We start from the raw sequence: 21,990 nt of genomic DNA, 5'->3' as shown, positions 1-21,990 counted from the left end.
AACCCAGAAACAGACCCAGTAATGACTACATTATTCATAACAGCTATAGTGGATGCTATGACAACCCCAGTGAAGGAAAAACTGGAAGATGTAGTTGGACTGAACTCCAAATCACACAGAGAGTTCTGCGAACATGTGACTCATGCTGTTGAACAATACAGGAGAAATGAGTTAAGATTGAAGCATCAAGAAAGATAACTACAGAGAAAACTAACACAACTGCAGCTTGAAGAATTAACTGGGAAAAAGAAAAAGATCCAAGCCACAGTTAAAGAGAAAGAAGAACAAACAGTGGTAATGGCTCCTGTGAATGTGCCTGTCTCTGCTGCCCAGTCTTCTCTGGTATCACCTGTACCTGTTATGCAGAATACAATGTCACCAGTACCTGTTGTCCAGAACACAATGTCACCAGCAGGACATGCGTTACAGACACCAGCACCCCTTGTAATCTATGTGCAACCAGAACAACCAGGAAACTGGAACAGACTACAACAGGGAAGAAGAGGAAGTGGTAGACAGAACAGTGGCCCTAGAACTAATGGCCCACCAATAATATGTTGGGGATGCAATCTGCCTGGACACAACAGAAGAAATTGCCCTATTAATCCATGGCAAAGCAGTCAGCCCCCTAGTCCAAGCAATGCCCCATGGCAGCAAGAATACCAAGCTCCAGCACCAGGTCCACTCAATCCATGGCATGGACCACAGCAGGACTACTGAAGCTGCCCAGAGGATCCTACGGGGAGGGGTCAGTTTCCAATGATTTCATCTGATGTTGATCAAGAACCTATGCTGCAGGTTAAAATAGAGGGCAAAACAATACAGTCATGCTAGATACTGGAGCTACGTTTACATGTATAAGTCCAAATTATGCCTCTCACCTCCCCAAGTCTGGAAAATATGTAAAGACAGTAGGATTCTCGGGACTCACGCAGCCAATTCCAATGACAGCTCCAGTTATCATAAAAGTAAATGACACAGAGATCAAAATTCCCATTCTAATATCAGAACAAACACCTGTCAACTTGTTAGGGAGAGATGCTATATGTCAAATTAATTTACAGATTTGGTGCGCTCCAGAAGGCATTTATATAGACAACAGGAGCATCAAACAAATGACTTTCACAAAGTTCCAAGAACTGCAAGAGCCACAAGCGAACATATATTGGCTAGGAGATGTAGGAAAGGATGTAGAAAAAAAAGCAATAAACAAATGGGGAAAATACATTAAAGAACAGCTCTGTGAACCAAGCATGCCAAAGACTGAGTTTCATTGTACCATAATATATGATTCAGAAAGGGACCCAGAGCTTGAAAAGAAATGGTTATGTAGGTGCTACTGGTTGTTTAAATCAGTTTTACTATCAGAAATAATCAATAATTAATTGTTATTAATTATTGAATAATTAAATAACAATTAAATAATAATTAATATAATAGAATTTAACTCATTAAATTCTATTCTCGGGGCACCACTCTTTGAAAAGAGAAAAATGATAGCAAGTTACTGATTGAGTCTCACAAAAACAAAATCTACCCTGAAGGTTGAGTATCTTAATTATTAATCAAAATAATCAAAAAGGGGGAAAACTAGTTAAATTATTGCTATACAAATCTAATAGTAATCTAGTTACAGTTAGTTTCTAACACCAATAAAATAACAGTACTCTGAGGTAACTTGGGAGTTTTTGACGTGGCAGAAGCTGGCTTCAACACAATATTCAAACAAAAACAAACAGGAGTACTTATAATATAACAAGATTTATTATAATCAAGCAGTAGCGAACACAGGCAATACTATCTGAATATAATCCAAAAAAAATATTAAGGAAATCCTAAACTAACAGTGGAGCTATATGCTAGTGTGTGTGTGTGTGTGTGTGTGTGTGTGTGTGTCCAGATTGTAACATCTGTGTAAGATCAGTGATGGTTAATTACACTTTGTTTAAAAAAAAACCTTTTAGCCTTTTGACATTTGCTTATAAATTACAGACCTGGCCTCCGCGTTTACATTTATATGGGTGCTAAATTGCAGATGGTCTTTATCACTATCAAAAGGATGCTAAAACAGGTCTCCTCTGAAGTGTCTCCATCAAGCTTCAAACACATTCCACAGAAAGGGGGGTGACCCCCCGTGCCAGGCACCAGAGCAGTTGTCTGTCTCCAGTAATTCCAATACACGTCACACACACACCTAAAGACATTTTCTCTATTTTAGGCCATAGTAAGCAGTTATAAATGTATCTGCTATATGCATGTGTTGTATGTATATTCCCCTATTATATTAACTTAGTTAAAACCCTTTACTTGTATTAGTTAGACGTTAAATGCCTATATTCAAGTGTATGAGTGTATCTCTGCTTTATTATCGTCTGGAGGTTACCTTCTTGGTATCAAAATGATCTTCCCTTTATTTCTCACACAATAATGTACACCCGGTGATCGTGAAATGCATCGAACAATTCTTACTATGTTTTGAATTAAAAGCTGCACTAGCGGTCCAGATCAGCAATAAAATGCGAATGGGCCATAAACGGAGACAAAGGATGTTTCTCCCGCTCAAAATGCATGCCTCTGATTGGCCACTCCACCCACAAAATGGGTGCGGCAATGAACTATCAAAACTCCAGAACGCAGACTAATCATCGCTCAAAACTCTTCTTCTTGAGACCAACCCACTCCAAAACTCGCCTCTTGAGTTTAACCTTCTGGCAGTGTTTACCTTCAAGTAACTTTGTGGATTTCCTGTGGACTTCTTCAACTCACTCCTAAAGAAATCGTCGAGAACCTCGTCTACCACATCAAGACTCTTATTCAGCAACAAACCAATGCAAGTAACCATTTACAACTGATTAGATGCGCGTTTAAGTTTGAACCCCTTTTAAGGTGAATTGTGCCTCTGATGATTCTCATTTAGGTTGTGGTTAACTGACGTGAAATATTGCCATTCTGTGCTCTCTGTCTCTCCTTTTCTTACTTTCCTTCATTCTATATATGTATGTTTTGCTTAGTGTGTTTGTATGTTAGTTATAGTTTCATTTATTAAATCCCTTATATTCACAATTGATTGTCTCTGTGTTCCGCTCACAATTCAAAGTCACTGAATGTTGCTCCTTGCTACATGCTAAACTACTGCTAGCACTGTATAAGTAGGAAGGCTATCGTTCCTTGGCCAGGAAAGTAATCTTCCTAGAATTGATAAATAATTATATTGTCTGCTCGGTGGACGGACAGATCAAGTAATTGTAATATCGATTCTGCTACAGTTAATTCTAAGATCTAATCTAAATATTTTTTATTGATTATAACCAGTTATAATTAATTATAAATAATTCCCTTTTTTTTTAAGCTAATTTACTACATATTTATATTGGACGGACAGATCAAATAATTGTAATATCGATTTCGCTACAGTTAATTCTAAGATCTAATCTAAATATTTATTATTAATTATAACCAGTTATAATTGATTATAAATAATTCCCTTTTTAAGCTAATTTGCTACATATTTATATTGGACGGACAGATCAAATAATTGTAATATCGATTCTGCTACAGTTGATTCTAAGATCTAATCTAAATATTTATTATTAATTATAACCAGTTATAATTAATTATAAATAATTCCCTTTTAAGCTAATTTGCTACAAGATGCTGTAACAAAGGAATCAAAATGGAGGATCAGGTTCAAAATGGAGAGTTAGATCCAAAATGGAGCTGATACCATGTGAGGGTGGAGATGAGCGGACACACAAAGAACTGACGAAACAGGCGGGAGAATTTGGTTCACCAGCCTGAGTCGAACATAAACTGCAGCACCGCTCACTCAGTGAATATCAATGAGAGAGAGAGAGAGAGAGAGAGAGAGAGAGAGAGAGGAAAAGTGCATGCAATTTAATTGAGGGTAACCGCTCGTAACAGCGGGACTAAATTACTAGTTCAGATCACTCAACAAAACATAACCCCAAAAAAAATTAAATACAAATCTCCCAACTCAAAACAGCAAACAGCGAGCAGAGTTTAACATACAAATATACTCAAAACATCAGCATTTAGAATCCGAGAGGGAAAACTCGGCTGCACAATCCAATGCTCAACACGTAGCAATAAGCCACTAGGCCAACACAAACTCTTCCCTACTCAAAGAAAGACCTCTGCACACTTTCTATGGAAAATGTCCAACAAATTTTGCGGCAGCACAGCACTTGGTTTGTACTTTCCTGCTCTGTGTGTTGCTGTCAAGAGGCAGCAAAAAAATAAAACCAGCCTCTGGACTGCCCCCTGGAGGCGGCAAGAAAAAGGACCTGGCTGTCATTTGCCACAGAGCAAGCAAAATTGAAAGAAAATACCTGAATCCCCCCAACCTATTTCCAAGGATGAATGAATAAAAATCACAGCTGTGGCAGGGGGAAGTGTATGAGTTCAAGCAATCCAGGAGAAGCAAAAGCTTACAGCACCTGGTATTCCCAGGTGGTCTCCCATCCAAGTACTAACCAGGCGCAACCCTGCTTAGCTTCCGAGATCGGATACGCTCAGGGTGGTATGGCCGTAAGCGAGAGTTGCTGTGAACAGAGGGCTATTTAAAGTAAGGGAAGTCAGGTGAAAGATTTAGGACCAATGATGAAAAGAGCAGAAAAGAAAAAGTGGGAAGCCACAGAAAATCCTTTAATCTTTGAATCTGCAGATAAAACATGTCTAAAAATTCTGTGTTACACTGCTATGGAAGGCATTCCAATGGTTGTAGTGACTACTAAAGAAAAATAAAAATTTGAGTCAAGAACAGTTGAACTAATGTCAGAAATGGAAAAACATGTGTCTGCTGAACTGTGGTCTCAACATGATACAGATGTAGGTCTGGTAAAATCTGCTAATCCAATTAGAATCAAGCTTAAACCAGGAGTAAAACTACCAAGAAAACAAAAAATATCCCTTAAAACAGGAAGCAGTAGTGGGAATTAAAAAGAAAATTGAGGGATTAAATAAGGCAGGGGTTTTAATTGAAACAGTAAGTCACTGTAACACGCCCATATTACCAGTTATCAAGGCAGATAAGTCAAAATGGTGCTTAGTGTATGATTTAAGAGCAAATGAGGTAACAGAAGATTGGCCTGCTGAAGTTCCAAATCCATATATGCTGTTGACTAATGTTCCACCTGCTGCCAATTATTTTACTGTTATTGACCTGTGCTCTGCTTTTTTCAGCATCCCTCTAGCAGAGGAAAGCAGACACCTTTTTGCATTCACCTATCAAGGTAAACAATATACATACACCAGAATGCCCCAGGGATTTAAACATTCACCATGTGTTCAATCAAGTTTTGAAAACTGATTTGGAAGATCTTAGATTGGATAGCACACTGATACAGTATGTAGATCACTTGTTGATTTGTTCAACAACACTAGAGCAATGCCCCCAAGATTCAATCAAAGTGCTTACTAAATTAGCTGAAGGGGTCACAAGGTCTCAAAGGAGAAACTGCAATACTGCCTACCACAGGTTGAATACTTAGGACGAATCATTGTGCATAAAACTAAAGCTATATCACCAAGCCAATTGGAAGGCATAAGTAAAGTGCCCCAACCACAAACAGTGGGACAAATGATGATCTTTTTGGGCATGACAGGTTTTAGTGCAGATTGGATAGAAAATTATGCCATTAAAACAGCTTCCTTAAGAACACTGATGAAACAGACAGGGCACCAAATCTCCGAGCTAGGCTAACATGGGATACGGATGCATTGATAGCTTTTGAATCATTGAAAAAAGAGCTTCAAACAGCTCCAGCGTTAGCAACCCCAGACTATACTAAACCATTTAATCTGTATGTAGCAGATAGAAGAGATGGATATGCCTCAGCAGTCTTAATGCAAGAGACCTGCAGTGTAAGAAAAAGCAACCAATAGCTTATTATAGTACCAAATTGGACAATGTAGCACAAGGCTACCCACCATGCTATCAAGGACTTGCAGCAGTTTATTTTGCTTATGATAAAGCTTCCACTGTGACAATGGGCTATCCAGTGATAATTTACACACATCACAAAGTGACAGAGCTATTACAACAAGGTAGATTTGTTCTAATGCAAGCCAATTGTTTGACATATTTGACACTGTTGACTTACCCAGACATTACCATAAAACAATGTACAACAGTAAATCCAGCAAATTTAGTTCCCCTAGTAGGGGAAGGAACACCTCGTGAATGCGTAATAGACTCTTTAGCTTTCACTCGTTTAAGACCAGATTTAGAATCAATACCAGTCAAAGAGGCAGAAGCAGATTATTTTGTGGATCGGTCATGCTTCAGAGACCATCTAGGAAATCATGCTGGATATGCTGTTTTCAAACGAGAAGACAAAACTTTTGCATTGTGAGCAACCATGCTCAGCACAACTGGCTGAATTAAAAGCATTGACTGAGGCATGTCTACTGGCTAAAAATAAAACTTAATATCTATACAGATTCTGCATATGCACATGGAGTATGCCATTTATTTGGGGCAGTCTGGAAACAAAGAGGGTTCAAAAAGACTGATGGGACACCAATTCAACATGGTGACCAAATAATCAAGCTTATTTCAGCCATGATGCATCCAAAGAAATTGGCTATCATCAAATGTCAAGCACATAAAAAAGGCAATGATTTTGTTATTCAGGGAAATAATGCTGCAGACTTATATGCAAAAAAAGCTTTGAGATGCCAAGTAACAGTGATGGCACCTGTATCAGTTTTGCTTCAGCCTCAGCCACAATTAGATGATATTGCACGAATGCAACAGCAAGCTGGCCCTTATGAACATACCATATGGCAACATAGAGGTGCGAGCAGAGATGTAAATGGCATATGGCAGTCTCATGAAGGACATATGATTGCTCCAACAGTACTCCTTACTATTTTAATCTCTGATGTGCATGGTTTTGACCATTGCGCAAGGGGGGAGGTAATAAGGAATATAAAAAGACTTTGGGGATTTTGGTCCCCATACCTACAGGCCATGGTAGATGAATATTTGGCTGAATGTGACATTTGTGCCTAAAACAATGTCAGAAAGGGTACATCAGCACCAATAGGCCACATACCCTTATCAGAAGGACCATTTAAACATCTGGTAATGGATTATGTGGACATAACAAGATCAATAAGAGGAAAAAGATATATGTTGGTGATAATAGACAGATTCAGCAGATGGGTAGAGGCAGTACCATCAGCAGACCAGGGAGCTCAAACTGTGATAACATTTTTGACCAGAGAGGTCATTCTAAGATTTGGTATACTTTCTCAAATTAGCTCTGACAATGTTTCAGCATTCATTCAAAGAACAGTGAAAACAGTGATACAACAGTTGAGAATAAAACAAAGGCTAGGGTGTGTCTACCATCCACAATCTCAGGGCATGGTAGAAAGAGTGAATGGAACTCTCAAAGCTAAGATCAATAATATTTGCCGTGACACCAAACTCAATTGGGTAGATGCACTACCCCTTGGACTGATGACCTACCGCATGCAGATCAACAGAATCACTAATCTATCACCACATGAAATGCTTACAGGCAGACCCATGCCAGTACCGTACTTGAGAGGTCCTTATGAAGGCCCACCTTTAGAACAACTACAGATGGAGTTAAGAGCCTACATGAGACAATTAACTGCTATACACGAAGCTATTCATTCACAGGAACAGAACAGGGGGCCCAGGCAGGATGAAGAAGCGTTGTGTCCCGTAGTTCCTGGAGACCAAGTTTATTTGCGAGAGTTCAGTAGAAGATGGAATGAACCCAGGAGGGATGGACCCTATAAAATAGTGAGAGCAACCCCAACAGCAGTACAGGTAGAAGGTAGTACAACGTGGTATCATTTAAATCACTGCACTAGGGTCCCTCAGCTGAGGTTACCAAGACCTGCAGATCAGAGAGATAGAGCAGAAGATCAGGAAGATTTAGACATAGAGTCTCCTGAAGCTGAAGGAGAACCTGAAACCCGTGACCAGGAAAGAACTGAACAAGAGAAAAGCCCAGAGCAGGAGGGAGAAAGTAGTGACACTGTTACATTCATTCTAGGGCAGCTGAGCATGCTGAAGCTAGAGATGAAGTACAGCTGCAGGAGGATGTACGGCAGCCAGTGGGGTCAGAACTTGAGGGTGAGGAAAGTTCTATACTAAGGTATACTACAGGACTCAATATTCACAGGACATCCACGATGCTGGTGGCAGCAGTGGGATAATGAAACCATGGGGGATGCAGGAGACCAAACTGTAGTGCCTCCTGTGATAGACCTTCATGAGGAATAAACAGTAGCCATAGCAGATTATTTCTGGGTTTGTGGTGGGAAAAAGTTGAGGGCTACATTACCAGAGAATTGGAAGGGAATATGCGCTAGAGTAAGACTAGCACAAGAAGTGACTATGTTAACATGGAACCTGGACGACTCTGAAATCCTGACTGCACCTAGAAACACTGTGCAAAGCAAACATAGCGTGAAAAGAGCATATCAGCCTGACCCTAATGTAATCATAGATGCAACTGGTCAACCAAGAGGAATACCACAAGAATTTAAGGACAGAGATTAAATAAAATCAGGCTTTGAGTCTATATTTGTGTGGATATCTCCCATCAAGAATGCAGAATGGATCAACTACATTTATTATAATCATCAGAGATTTATTAATTACACTGATGAAGCATTGAAGGCCTTAGGTGATCAGTTAGCTGCAACCAGCAAAATGACATGGCAAAATAGACAGGCCCTAGACTGGCTATTGGCAGAAAAAGGAGGGGTTTGTGTAATGTTTGGAGCTGACTGTTGTACTTATATCCCAAATAATACAGCTCCTGATGGATCCTTTACCATAGCCATGAAAAAGCTGAAAAACTTACGAGAGGAATTGACTGCCAATGCTGGAAGAGATCAGCATGTTGGCAAATGGTTTGACAACCTATTTGGATCCTGGGGAGAATGGATTACTAAAGTGGGAATAATAATGGCTGTAGCTATTGTTATTTTCGTGGTGTTGTTGTGTTGTGTTGTGCCTCTACTCAGATCAATGATGGCCAATGTTGCAGCAAAGCAGATGCTCAATGTGTCGGTGAAGCCATCTGGAGTTGATATAGGGCTTACCATTGGCCCTGGACTGGATGAGCTGGATGAATTCTAGTAAAACCCCTGGCATGACACAAAATGGTAGGGAAGGGGTGCCTTTTTATTTTTGACATTTTATTTTCAATTTTCTCCTGTTTTTGAATAGCAAGGGAGTCAGTATACTCAGTGTATTTTCTTTTATACTAAAATTAGGTAGTCCTCTGGGTGGATAGAGTAGGCAGGAAGTTAGAGGGTATTATGTTTATTATTTTGGCATATAACCCTTCCTGAAGTGATTATTTTCTTTAATTGATGTTGTTTAATCAATCCATGAAGGGAATGATGAAGGTTTGAAGCAGATCATTATCCATGTTATGAGGTTATGTAACTAGGTAATGTAACCAAACATTGAGAGGTTTACTGTGATTATTTGCATTATATGCACTTTATAAATGCGTTGTTCAATCATCTTTGAAGGTACTAATAAGCAAGTAAATTACTATAGAATGTACCTTTATGAATTCTAAAATCACTGTAAGTGCCACTGGAAATCCAACATCACAAAGACAGGATCGACGAGCACCTGAGTGCTTAGCATCAAGAGCAAAACTCTACTGGTGGTTTAAAAACCCGTTGTCTGCTCCAACACCACCAGATAGCGCTCCAGGCTACAGAGAATTTCTGTGAGTTCCTCTGGCACCGTGGGATATATCATATGCTGAATGATTCATTGACATTGTCTAATCACTGTAGTATGTTACCCTACTGAAATAAGTCTAATCACTGATGTACTCTACATAACGCAAGGCCACCTTCGCATGCACATGCTTTATCCAAGAATGTGATTACTTTACCCTCCAACATAGAACTTAGCTAGGGAGCAATGGGATCTTTTACTCTCTTCCAGTCAACTGTGGAGAGAGCTGTTTGGTCTCGCTGATCCTCTGGAGTGCAGTTTCATAAGTATAGGCATTGGTAGAAGAATGTGTGACTTATATTGGTCACTTGAGAGGAATAAAGAGCCTGGCTTGTGAGATTGCACTTTGGGAAGAGGGCAAATAGAAGGTGAGACTTTCTGTAAGTCTCAAAGGAGGGAATGTATAGTTGATTTTTATATTAAAATGTACTAGATCATAGAAAAGAATTAACATAGAAAGCCTGGACTGAGTGTGACCTAGGAAAGGGCATTTGAGGACACTGAAAATACTGATGTTGCAAGAATGCTCTGTGCACTCAGCTGTACGCACAGAACAATGGTACTGAGTCATGAAAGTATGCAAAGTTAAAAGATTGATGCAACCAATAATCAAAGTAACTATATATGCTCAGATTATGATGTGTTATGCATAAAAAATGTAAAGGTTATTTTTAAAAAAAGGAACTAACAGCCAGGTTTCCACCAGTCAGAGGCTCTGTGAAATAATGGTGGCAAGCTGAATCCATTTGATACAAAAAATATTAAGAGGGCATAGGCATGAAGTAATGCTAGATAACAAACTGTATAAGACAGGAGGGTTTTGACCGAGCAAGTCAGATCTCTGCTGACATCTTGGGTTTGTTGTTTTGCTCAATAAACTCTAACCTTTGACACCTGGAACTCCTGACTTTGAGAGTTTTCTTACAGAGAGGGCAAGAAACATTTTCCACGCTCCACAACAATGTCTGATAATTTTGTGGGTTTTTATTGTTGTTATAGAGCAAAAAAAGAACTCCTTGCTGCAGATGGTAGCTACTGTTGTTGTTTGTGAAAACTTTACAATGGTGACAAAACATTATCCTGCCCTCCTTCCCTGACATAATCGGTTCCTGCATAGAGACCAGCAAGCTTTTGGGGCCAGTTTCTAACCAGGTTTTTGGCCCCGGAACGGCCTTTTCTGTGGTGGAAATGCACAGAACAGTTCGAGAGTTTGCACTGGGACAGGAACCCACAACCGAACCATGTCGGTGGAAAAGGGCTACCAGAGACAGTGGCGAATTCTCAGGGCAAGCAAAGCCTTCTCTGCTGGCCTAACATGCCTAATAAATAAATATTTTTTCATCCTTTCATTCTCATTCACCTTTTCGCCTATGTATTTTCAATCGCTTTTCAATCCTAATTCATCTACAAACGAATAGTAAAAAAATAAAAGCTTATCCAATCAGAATTTATTCCTTGATGCTTAAAGATGAAGCTTGATCGCTGTTTCCCAAATTGCATGCTCGAAGCCAAGCTCGTTAGCCAAAGCAGCGCGTGAGTCTGAGCGCCACACTGTTAGGCCTTCAGAATTTTTACAGAATCCCTCAACAGTGTAAGTGCATAGACATCTAAAGTCAGATTGTCAGATTCATCAACCAATCAAATTGATTTATTTGTTCTTGGTGGGTGTGGTCTTTAATATATGTCCCAGCTGAGGCCTTCTAGCTGGCCTTGAGTGACGCAATCACGATTTAAGTGATGTATGAAATTTGAAAGCGAAGAGCGCAAGATCTAGCTACCACCATTGAGAAAGATCCTAATGGATTTAAAACCCTGAGGTTAAAACAGGAAAGGAGGGCTGATTTTCACAACAAGCAAAGTGGTTAAGTGCCTTTTGCATTGTTATAGCAACATCAGGAGTTTTTTCTAAGTGTAAATTAGGCTGGCTGGAGCATTCAGTGTCTGTTCAAGTTTTGAAAAGTAATCTTGTACCCTTATGAAAAAAAATATTGCAAACAACATTTAAATAGCAAATATTATAAGATAGCTTTTTCTTGGTATTAGACCTCCTTGGTTTTGGCTTTCGTGTGTGCCCTTACAAAAATCCAGAGTTCATGGCAAATCTGCTGAAAACTTACCGCAAATTCGCTACAGATAATTTTCATATGCAAATGAGCTTTGTGGTAAACCTGTGGCAAATTGTCCATTGTTGCCAAAAGTTTGACACTAGCGGTGAAGAGCTGCAAACTTCTAGCAAACATTTGCAACGAATCACAAGCTCATTTGCATGTGAAAATATCGAGCGGCAAACTTGTTGCAAATTTGCAGCAAGTTTGCAGCAAGTTTAGTTTTTTTGTAAGGGTGGACATGTTTTTTAAAATGTCAATTGTTATTATTATTTAACTGCGACATATTGTATGAAGTCCATAGGCATAGGGTGTCTTATTAATTGTGAAACTGAGTTTTCTTAATGGCATGAATCACACTGAAGGCCTGCCCATAGAAATCAATAATGCAAGTATACTTTTAGAAGTATGTTCCCAAACTCTGCAAATTATTAAATAGAACACCTGTTTTGTCAGACTCACGCTTACTACGTATTGTCATTTTAACTGAAAATGTTTTCATTGTCATTTTAACTGAAAAACTATACTACTGTAATTATCAGGGGAAATTAAACTGAAATGACAGACAAAAACAGACCATGATGGAAATTTTACAACTCAGTCAGTCAGATATTTGTAGTGCACCCTCTGTATGTGACCTGTAAAGCTGGCACTTGTGTGACAATGGCCGCAAAGTCAGAAAAAACAATAATCAAGAACAGGTCAGGTCATGTGAGGAGAGAAACAACCCCTGCATCTTTATTCACAAACTATCCATACTAAAAATGAGGACAACACAAAATGTCAGAGTGTTTGTCATAAAAAATTATCTTCAGGGAAGTACAACTGGCATAGCAGGAGGTCTAAAAAGTGTGAAATGTAGAAGTATGAAAGTGATCTTATTTTACTTTCTTTTTAAAAAAAATTTTTTTATGGCATCTGATCTTTCCTTTTTTATGTTATTTTATTTTATGTTATGTTGTATTTTATTTTATGGTCATTAATAAATGTATTAATGTTACTATTCATTAAATGTGGCAGACCCATATTTAAGCCCATGGATGGGTCATCATTACAATGGTTAGGTCAATGTAGCTAGTCTTTCTGAAAAATAATAATTATAATAATACTTTCTTTATGAAAAAATAAAATAGTAGCCTAAACACATTTAGAAACTTTACCTACAACTGCCACAGTTGTGCTGGTAATAAAAATGTTTTCCTAAAGATTTCACTGAAGAGATTATTAACTATAACATGTCAAAATATAACATTGTCAAAATACCACAATTACTGTTACTACTGTAAATTTGTGATTAATTTTAGTAAGGGTGATGATGTGTAATAAAAATAAAATAAATAATAATAAAAAATAAAAAATAAAAATTTTGCTGCATGCACACAGTTGTCTCTTCGTCAGTGCTGTTTATAATGTCAGGGCTGTCTAGCTGTTTGTGGTTTGACTTCCTCCATAATACTTTAAACTATAAAAACTCTCATAAGAATTCAAATGGGTCGCTTCAAATTGTGTGGTCTGCACCGCGATATCGAGGGGAAATCGGTTGATGCTATTTCCTCTCCAAATTTACCTTGGCGGCCTAAAATCAGGCGGCCTGATTTTCTCTAATTTCAATTTTCTATCCCTGCTGTCCGTGACCCTATCCGAACTGACCTGCAATCAATTTTTGGGTCATGACCCACCAGTTGAGAAACAATTAAATCAGACTTGAATTGATTAACTTGCATGAATTATGAGTTTCGTCTTCATACACACAGTATGTAGATAGTTCTTAAACCTAAATTAATTGCAAACTGTCACAAAGGCAGCATAAAGATAATCCTTATGACTTGTGTGGTTTAGTATCTTAGTATTAGTATCTTTGCATCTATTTGTCTATCCAAAATGCATGAAAATGTATGTGTGCTAATACACTTCAAGTACGAATACTAATGCAATTAAGTTGGTCTGTGAGACACACAACAAAAAAGATGGCACTAATGGCAAATTAAAAGACAGTTATACAACAAACTATACAACATCTAGGGTTGAACTGTTGCTCCATATTTGTGCATGTTATTTTAGCACAACAATCTGCGGAAAGCAGGTGGTGAATTACATTTTATTTTAAAAGAGATGTTTGTGTACATTTTCAATTGTTAATGGCAGCAGTTAATCAAATGATGAACAAAAGGCAGAGAAGAGCATTATGCACCAATACAGGTGCCTGGATCGCAGTGATGGAGTGATGCTACACTTTGCAAATTGTGTTTAATAGAATTTGTGGCACGATTGCACCATTGCCGGATTCTTACGTAATTCTATTATGGAATTTGATGCTGAAACATTCTTAGTGACTTCCCATTCTAATGTTTGCAGTCCTCTGATATTTTTAAAAACTGCAGCACTGTATCCAAATGTGTAGAGTGCTGAATGTCTGCAGGCCAGAGGACACTTCCCTCTGTGGCTGCTTAACGTCAATCAGCAGTCACACTTCTTTGACTTTAATTGGCTTTATTGTCTTTGCTGTGAAAATGGTGTTAGTTTAAGACCCCTCAGGTGCTACCATTTTCTCCAGACAGCCATTATCTGCTGTGACAGAGTTACAGCAGCAGAACAGACAGTGTATTAGGAAGAGTGAGTGCATCACTGCTGTCATTCACTGTCCTCTATTGAGCACTTGCAGACAGCACCCATCTCTTTACCCACAGCACACTACATTAGAGAGATTTAGCTCATATCTGCATTCTGACACTCCTCTATCTCCTCATTCCATGACTTTATTTCCTGTATCTTGGCATAAGTTAAACAGCAAATTTCTGTAAGGCCACATTCACACACCTCTTCTGAGCACTAAATCCTGAGCTCTAAATCCTGTTCTGTACAGAGAGTTCCTTTGTTAATGATAATCACATTTACAAGCTATGCAGTAAGGTGTTCTCAGTGGCTGTTAGGAGTCTGTACATTGTGATGCTGTTGCTAGGCCCAAGTCAGAACAGGTCACCCTCAAGTCCCCATAATATCCTGTGGCGGGGTGAGCAACGGAAAGACACACTGGGTGTGGTGCCAGGCCTCAGATGAATTTATTTGAAATAATACCAGAAAAGTGGTTAGTGTCCAAAATAAAGGGGAATCTGGCATCCTTGCGGTGCATGAGGCTATGTGAAGCAAGGGTAGCGCAGAGAGGCGTCTTGTCACCTCCCCCCCCCCCCCACACACACACACACACACACACACACACATACCCTTTAGGCGGTTGGGAGGCCATCCCCATGAATTCTCCGTACCCCTCTGGGCGTTTTCAGAAGTCCGTATCTGCCCACAAAAATTCCTGCATTCTCCACCACTGTGGTGAAGTGAGCAAGAGACAGTCACAGTGGGTGTGGAGTCAGACCTCGGAGAGGCATTTGTTTGAAATAAAAATAACAGAAAAGGGGGAATAAAGTGTCCAAGGGGAAAGTGTCCAAAACAAATGGGAATCTGGTGTCCTTGTGGTGCATGGGGCTATATGAAGGAAGGGTAGTCCAGAGTGGGTAAGGTTCAGGTATAGTGGGCGGGTTCCAGCGGCCACAATGCACTTCCTATGTGGATCCGAGGCGCGTGGTGCGGCGGCTTCACTTGAGTGGCCCAACTTCCCTGGGCCTCTGCAACTGAGAGGAATTGTGGTACGGCATCCTGGCCTGTTGGCTGTGACACGTGCTCCAGTCCCCAGTGTCACATCTAATTCTCGCCTGAATCTCCCTGCTCCATTCCTGGACCTACAAAGACACCGGTGGGTGGAGACCGGTCTCCACAAGAGAGGTGCGTTCAGTTCTTAAGGGCAGATAGTGATGAGGCTTCATTAACTTCAGATGCATCTCATCACATACTGCCAAATGGTCAAGGCACCCCTCCTCTCGCTCCTGCCCACTCCCATCAGAGTCTAGGCCTAGAGCCTAGGAAGAGCAGCTGATCCAAAGAATGGGGCATTGCTGAAGTCAGGGGAAGAGGCCATCATGTCACAATCCTTAGATATGTCTCAGGTCCCTCCCTAAATTTGAGTCTATCCGCAGAAGTGTCCCTGTGGCAGTGGGGGCATGGTCAAGCGTCTCTCCGGAGAGAGAGAAAGCGGTAAGGGTGCTTGCACCTGAGCTAGATTATGTCTAACACCTGTCTCTAATTACTGTGAGCACGGGGAGAGCGGCATAAAAGAGCCACACCGCCAGCAGACAGGGAGAGAGAGACTGGCACAAGGAAGGCCACGGTGCTACAGAAGCTATTGTGATAATTGTGTTATGAAGTTAAAGTGTTTAAGTAAATATTTGCCTGTGAAGCTGTTGCATTTAAATAACTCCGTGCCTGAGAGACTGTTGAGTTTGTGAACTGTGAGCATCAAGGTGGACAAATTAAATGCCTACCTGAACCGGGAAACCTCGCTTCTCACCGCCTCTTTTCCACTGAAAAGTGTTACACTGGTGCCAAAACCCAGGAAAAGTTTGGTTGAAGATGGATGGAAGTCGCCCCGTAGAGTCCTCCCAGTTGGCTGAGATCCTCCAAGCCCTTGCTGGCCTACATCGGAACCACCAGCAAACCCTGCTTGAGCTTCGGCAAGATCAAGATCGCCGGTTTGTGGAGCTCCTGCGTGCTCAAGCAGAGGACCGGCAGGCGATCCGGAGCCTCCTCAGCCAGGAGGCGTCCCCAGCTGCGACCCCGGACACTCACACGCCATTGCCCCCACCTGCATTACAGAAGATGGAGATGGCGGACGACCCCGAGGCGTTCCTGGATTTGTTTGAGCGTACCGCCAAGATCTGGGGCTGGCCGCTCGCCCAGTGGGCGGCCCGACTTATTCCGCTGTTGTCCGGAGAAGCCCAGCTAGTGGCTCAACAACTGCTGGCAATGAGCCTCCTGGCCTATGGTGACTTGAAGATAACAACTTCCGGAGCCTGAAGCTGGAGAACTCCGACCGCCCGTTTGCCTTCGCCCAACGGCTCCGTGACACCTGCCGAAGATGGTTGCTAGTGGTGGACCGCGGCATTGACGGGATCATCGACCAGGTGGTACTGGAGCAATTAATACATCGACTGCCAAAAGGGACGTCGGAGTGGGTCCAGTGCCACCGTCCGGCGTCACTGGAGGAAGCCGTCCGGCTTGCGGAGGACCACATGGCGGCGATCCCGAGGGCGGAAAAGTCCTCCTACTATCTCTCCCCTCCCCCTCTGTTTTCCCGTCCCACCCCCCCCCCCCCCCCTCGTTCTGCTCTCTCCCCAGGGCCTGTTCCTGCCCCACGCAGGTGAGGAGGACTTCAGCCACCAAGACCAGCTCCCCGGGGGTGGGAGGCGGCACCCCCCGACCCCGATGCCCCACCGCTCTCCCCCTCAGGTGGGGGCACCCGCCGACGCAAGTGCAGGCATAGCGCCTGGGCCAGCCTGCTGGAGGTGCGGGGACCCAGGCCACTTCCTGGATCAGTGCCCCCTGATGGAGCTGGGGACAGTGGTGCAGGTCTCCAACCTCCCACAGGTTGCCCCCGACTAGGCCAGAGCATTCTGGATACCGGTAAGTGTCAAGGGGTGTACTCACCAAGTGTTGGTGGACACCGGGTGTAATCAAACCACTATCCACCAATGCTTGGTTCAACCTGAGGCTTTGGGCACAGCTAAAACAGTGAGGGTGAAGTGTGTGCACGGGGATATTCACAAAAATTCTGTGGTGACTCTGACGATTAAATTCCGGGGGAAAAAGTATAGAGTGGAGGCCGCGGTTAGCTCCCGCCTCACCCATCCGCTGATTTTGGGGACGGATTGGCCTGACTTTAGAGATTTATTGAAGGGAATTTGTGTGGATGGGTCCTGTACTAAATTAGGGAGATGTGCAATGTGCGATGCTCTGGCAGGGGAAGCGGAGCCGCGGACGTCCTCGACAGCTCCACGTCCTAATGACAAGAGAGGGGTAGAGGCTACAGTCCCTCCCCTTCTCAGGGAATTCCCTGAGGGAGATTTCCCTTTGGAGCAGTCACGAGACGAAACCCTCAAACATGCCTTCGACCAAGTGAGAGTCTTTTATAGCCCTATTTTGCTATTATAAATGAGCGGTTGTATAGAGTGACACAGGATGCTCAGACTAAAGAAGATACAACCCAACTTTTGATACCACGGAGCCGTTGGGAAATGGTATTCCAGGCGGCTCATTATAATCCCATGGTGGTTCACTTAGGAGAAAGGAAAACACTGAACCGTCTAATAGCCTGCTTCTATTGGCCGGGCATTGGTGGCGATGTCCGCAGGTGGTGTGCGGCATGCCGCGAATGTCAACTGGTTTACCCACCGGCCACCCCAAAAGTGCCGTTGCGCCCTCTTCCGTTGATCAAGGTCCCCTTTGAAAGAATTGGAATGGACCTCGTCGGGCCATTAGAACAGTCCGGAAGCAGTGCCTCTTCGCAATATCTCAGCACGCAGTGTTGCGGAGGCACTCTTCAAAATAATTTCCCGGGTGGGGATTCCGAAAGAAATCCTCACCGATCAAGGTACAACATTTATGTCATGGACACAGAATTATTGAGCATTAAATAAATTCGCACCAGCGTGTACCATCCTCAAACGGATGGCCTGGTGGAACGATTTAATAAAACCCTCAAAAACATGATTCGTAAGTTCGTGCACGACGATGCTAGGAATTGGGATAAATGGCTCAACCCCCTGTTATTCACAGTACGAGAGGTCCTGCAAGCGTCCACTGGCTTCTCCCCATTTGAGCTGCTGTATGGGCGTTGCTCACGTGGTGTGCTTGATGTATTGCGAGAGGCCTGGGAGGAGGGACCTTCAAATAGTACGAATGAAATTCAATACGTTCTTGATCTTAGAGCCAAACTCCACACTTTGGGACAACTAACACAGGAGAATTTGCTCCAAGCTCAAGAACAACAGCGCCGACTGTATGACAGGGGAACTCAGCTAAGGGAATTTGCACTGGGAGATAAAGTCCTTGTATTACTTCCCACACAGTGTCACAGTCCCCCAATTCCATAAGCATCATTTATGGGTGGGACATGTCCCCACCACTTTTTGACATGGCCTATTTTGTCCCCACCACTTTTTGAAATAGCTTTTGTTAGGGATGTGACTAGTGCAGAAGAAACATCTCCAGTTCTACAGTAGGCATTTCCATTTAGTTTGAGTGTTATTTTTAACGTTATAATGAGTGCACGTTGCGGCTGTTATCAAAATAGTCATTCTCCAACTGTCCCAACCACTTTTTAAAACAAAGTGAAGCCCATGTACGATTCATACCGGCAGCGTGTTTTTGTTTTCCGGTCTCCAGTGTTTTCACTCGCATTGGTGTTTGCTCTGAGCCTAAATTTCTAAAAAATTGCACACACAAAAAAGCATGTGGCTCCATAGTTCCGATACTTTAGAGTCTTTGATGATCAGTGAATCACCCGAGTAGGTAGATGACATGATATGGTGGCCCAAGGTTAGTTATGTTTATATCATTAACTATTTAGTGTTTTTTTTTTTTTTTTTTGACAGTCAACAACTGCACAAATTAAGCCTGAACTCCTTTTTACTCCTTCTAGTACCTAAAAGGGTTGTTGTTCTCCATCTGGATTGCTTGTTTTGGTAGGTTTTGCATTGCTTCTTATGTAGAACGGAACCAGAAAACTGTCCAGTGGCCATCAAAATCATCATGATGCCGCCCAGTGATTGGTCAGGAAAACTGGATAGAGAATAATTTGCTTGTTTTATCAAACAAAAGTAATATCACATCTCTTCACAACAAGCCAAATGATTTGTGGTATCCTTCATGTCCGTAGCACAAATGGTGTGATGTGAAACTTTGCCATTTCTATCGGGGTACTGAAGGACAACAAAACAACAGCAATCAGTAAGTAACAATATACAATGATTAGTATTAGGCAAAAAAAAAAAAAAATCTGCTTGATGAAACGGACCACAGCTTTTGTCTTCACCTTTTTTTTTCTAAATGTTAACACCTACTATTCCTGAAACAAGAGGGGCTGGAACTGATGACTGTATTACAAGTATGTTATTATCATTAGCCTTTGTGCGCTTATGTATAACCGCTTATATATAACAGCCCTCCCTACTTCATTTTAACCGCCCACCATGATACCTGCTAAAACTGAAAACAAACACATCAGTAGCTAATTTCCGGGATTTAGTGAATAATCTCTGTGAAAACATTTAGAGAAAAGTGTGCATTATTCTTTTCTAGGTACACATTTACTTTATTTAGTTTAGACCAGGCCAGGGAAGCAGTTGCCTGGAAGACTCACCTGTTTTTCTTTCTTCAGGAGCCAGGTAAGATCTTTCTAGGAGAGCAGGTGCAGTAAGGTTGCTTGAACAATGAAGCATTTTAATAAGTAAATACCTAATGTTTAATTGTATAGATATATCCTTAATTATGCATTTAGTTTAAATACATACTGTAAGTGCTATACAAGTCCTTACAGGCTAATGCAAATACACAATCTTATTGCCCTGTGCCAGTTTTCTCTGGATATATTTCCTGAGCAAGCAGAGGCAGGGGAGAGCAGCATGTGTGTTAACGCAGAACGCAGTTTCACAGCAAAACCACTGAATGTGCCAGAGGTAACGCACAGTTGTTTCTGTCGATAAGCTGCAATTTGTTTAAAGGGGATTTCATTCATTCACTTTCAGAACTTAAGCTGTCATTCAGCTGCTGTCGAAACAGATGCATTATCAGACTTTTGTTTGCATACTGTATGTTAATTACAGTGTGCATGTTGCATTTATTAATGTTTGCCTTGGTAGGCCTCTTCTAAGCCTTTATTTAAGAGGCCTTGACACATCTGAAGGTTTTCATACTTACAGGTTATTTTTTTTACAATGGTGGATTCCAAAATATATGTCAAATAAAAATAAAGAGCTATATTTAGGTTAATATTAGGTTTGACTATATAAATTAACCAGAACATCATCAATATTTACACACAGATGATCAACATCACAACATACAAATCTATCAAAATACACTCACAAATCATATTGTAAATATTAAAGTATCGTCCTTAAATGGCATGCCCATGGACCACCTACAGTCCGTTTAGTGACATTCTGATGCAAAATAAACACAAAAATGGCAAGAGCTGTCAAAAATCACCAGTTCCAATCTCATTGGCTGATGTTATGCAACTTACATGAGTCGGGGTGCACAGGTTTTTTAAACAGTCCACCAGGACAAAGAGTTGTGTTTAGAAGATACCAAGCTTCTACAGTGAGCCCTTTTGTGAGAATTAATCTCTGATTCTGCCAAAGTTTGCCAGGTGGCATTAAATTATATTATGATATTTACTTAAGGCACTAAATAGAATGTAAACTAAATATCCACAAGCAGAACTGTATATATTCTGTTTTGTTGTCAATTGAGTTATGCCTTCGTATTATTCAGTACTTACGTAAGACAAAAGTATGCCTCAGGTTTTTGTTTGCCGTTACATCTCATGTACAGTTTGCATTACTTAAATTTTGTTATCAACAATGACTTGTTTGCATCAACTGTGCATAGGCTTGGAATCAACTGCACTAACTGGTGGGTCCATTAGTTGGCAACACTCCCAGTTGGGCTGTTGTTTTCAAGTAGTCAATGAAGAAGAAGAAAATGTAAAGTGGCAATAAAAACAACAGTAGACAAAGTTGGAAACAGCAAAAACAGATTTGCACTGTGACGGGCGCTTGTGCAAGGAGGTTATGAGATACCTGCATCTGTTTGACTCAAGTCTGAAAGAGTATGAAGACATCTTCAGATTTCTCCTGCAGACAAATTGCCCAGACGTTTGCTGACAAAGGTAAAAATATCTTTGGGACAGGTATGTTAAAGTTACAAAGAAGCTGAAGGCAGGGAGCAGTGCAGTGCTCTGATCCTGCAGATTGTGACCAAGGTCTCTCACGCAAAAGTGCAAAACTATCTATGCAATGTATGCAGCACATTGGGGCATCACAAAAAGTGTGGGGCACCAACAGGGCCATTTCTAAAATGGAAGGTGAAAACAATCAAGGGATCGTGAAAATGGATATTTGCAGCCCAGCTTCAACATCTCAAAAGACATCAAAGACAACATCTCTTTTTCAATAAATCATTAAAAATTAACAGTAGGCTTGGGACACACAAGTCAACAAC

The 21,990-nt window shown here is 41.3% G+C and overlaps 1 pseudogene; it reads right to left on the bottom strand.

The window, feature by feature from the left end:
• Window positions 1-4,445: 4,445 nt before the first annotated feature.
• Window positions 4,446-4,554, bottom strand: LOC127421717 (uncharacterized; annotated as a pseudogene).
• Window positions 4,555-21,990: the final 17,436 nt, after the last annotated feature.

This window comes from Myxocyprinus asiaticus, chromosome 30, assembly GCF_019703515.2.
Source record: "Myxocyprinus asiaticus isolate MX2 ecotype Aquarium Trade chromosome 30, UBuf_Myxa_2, whole genome shotgun sequence".
NCBI lineage: Eukaryota > Metazoa > Chordata > Actinopteri > Cypriniformes > Catostomidae > Myxocyprinus > Myxocyprinus asiaticus.
The sequence above is the reverse complement of the archived record's forward strand: the minus strand, read 5'-3'. Positions and strand labels throughout refer to the sequence as shown.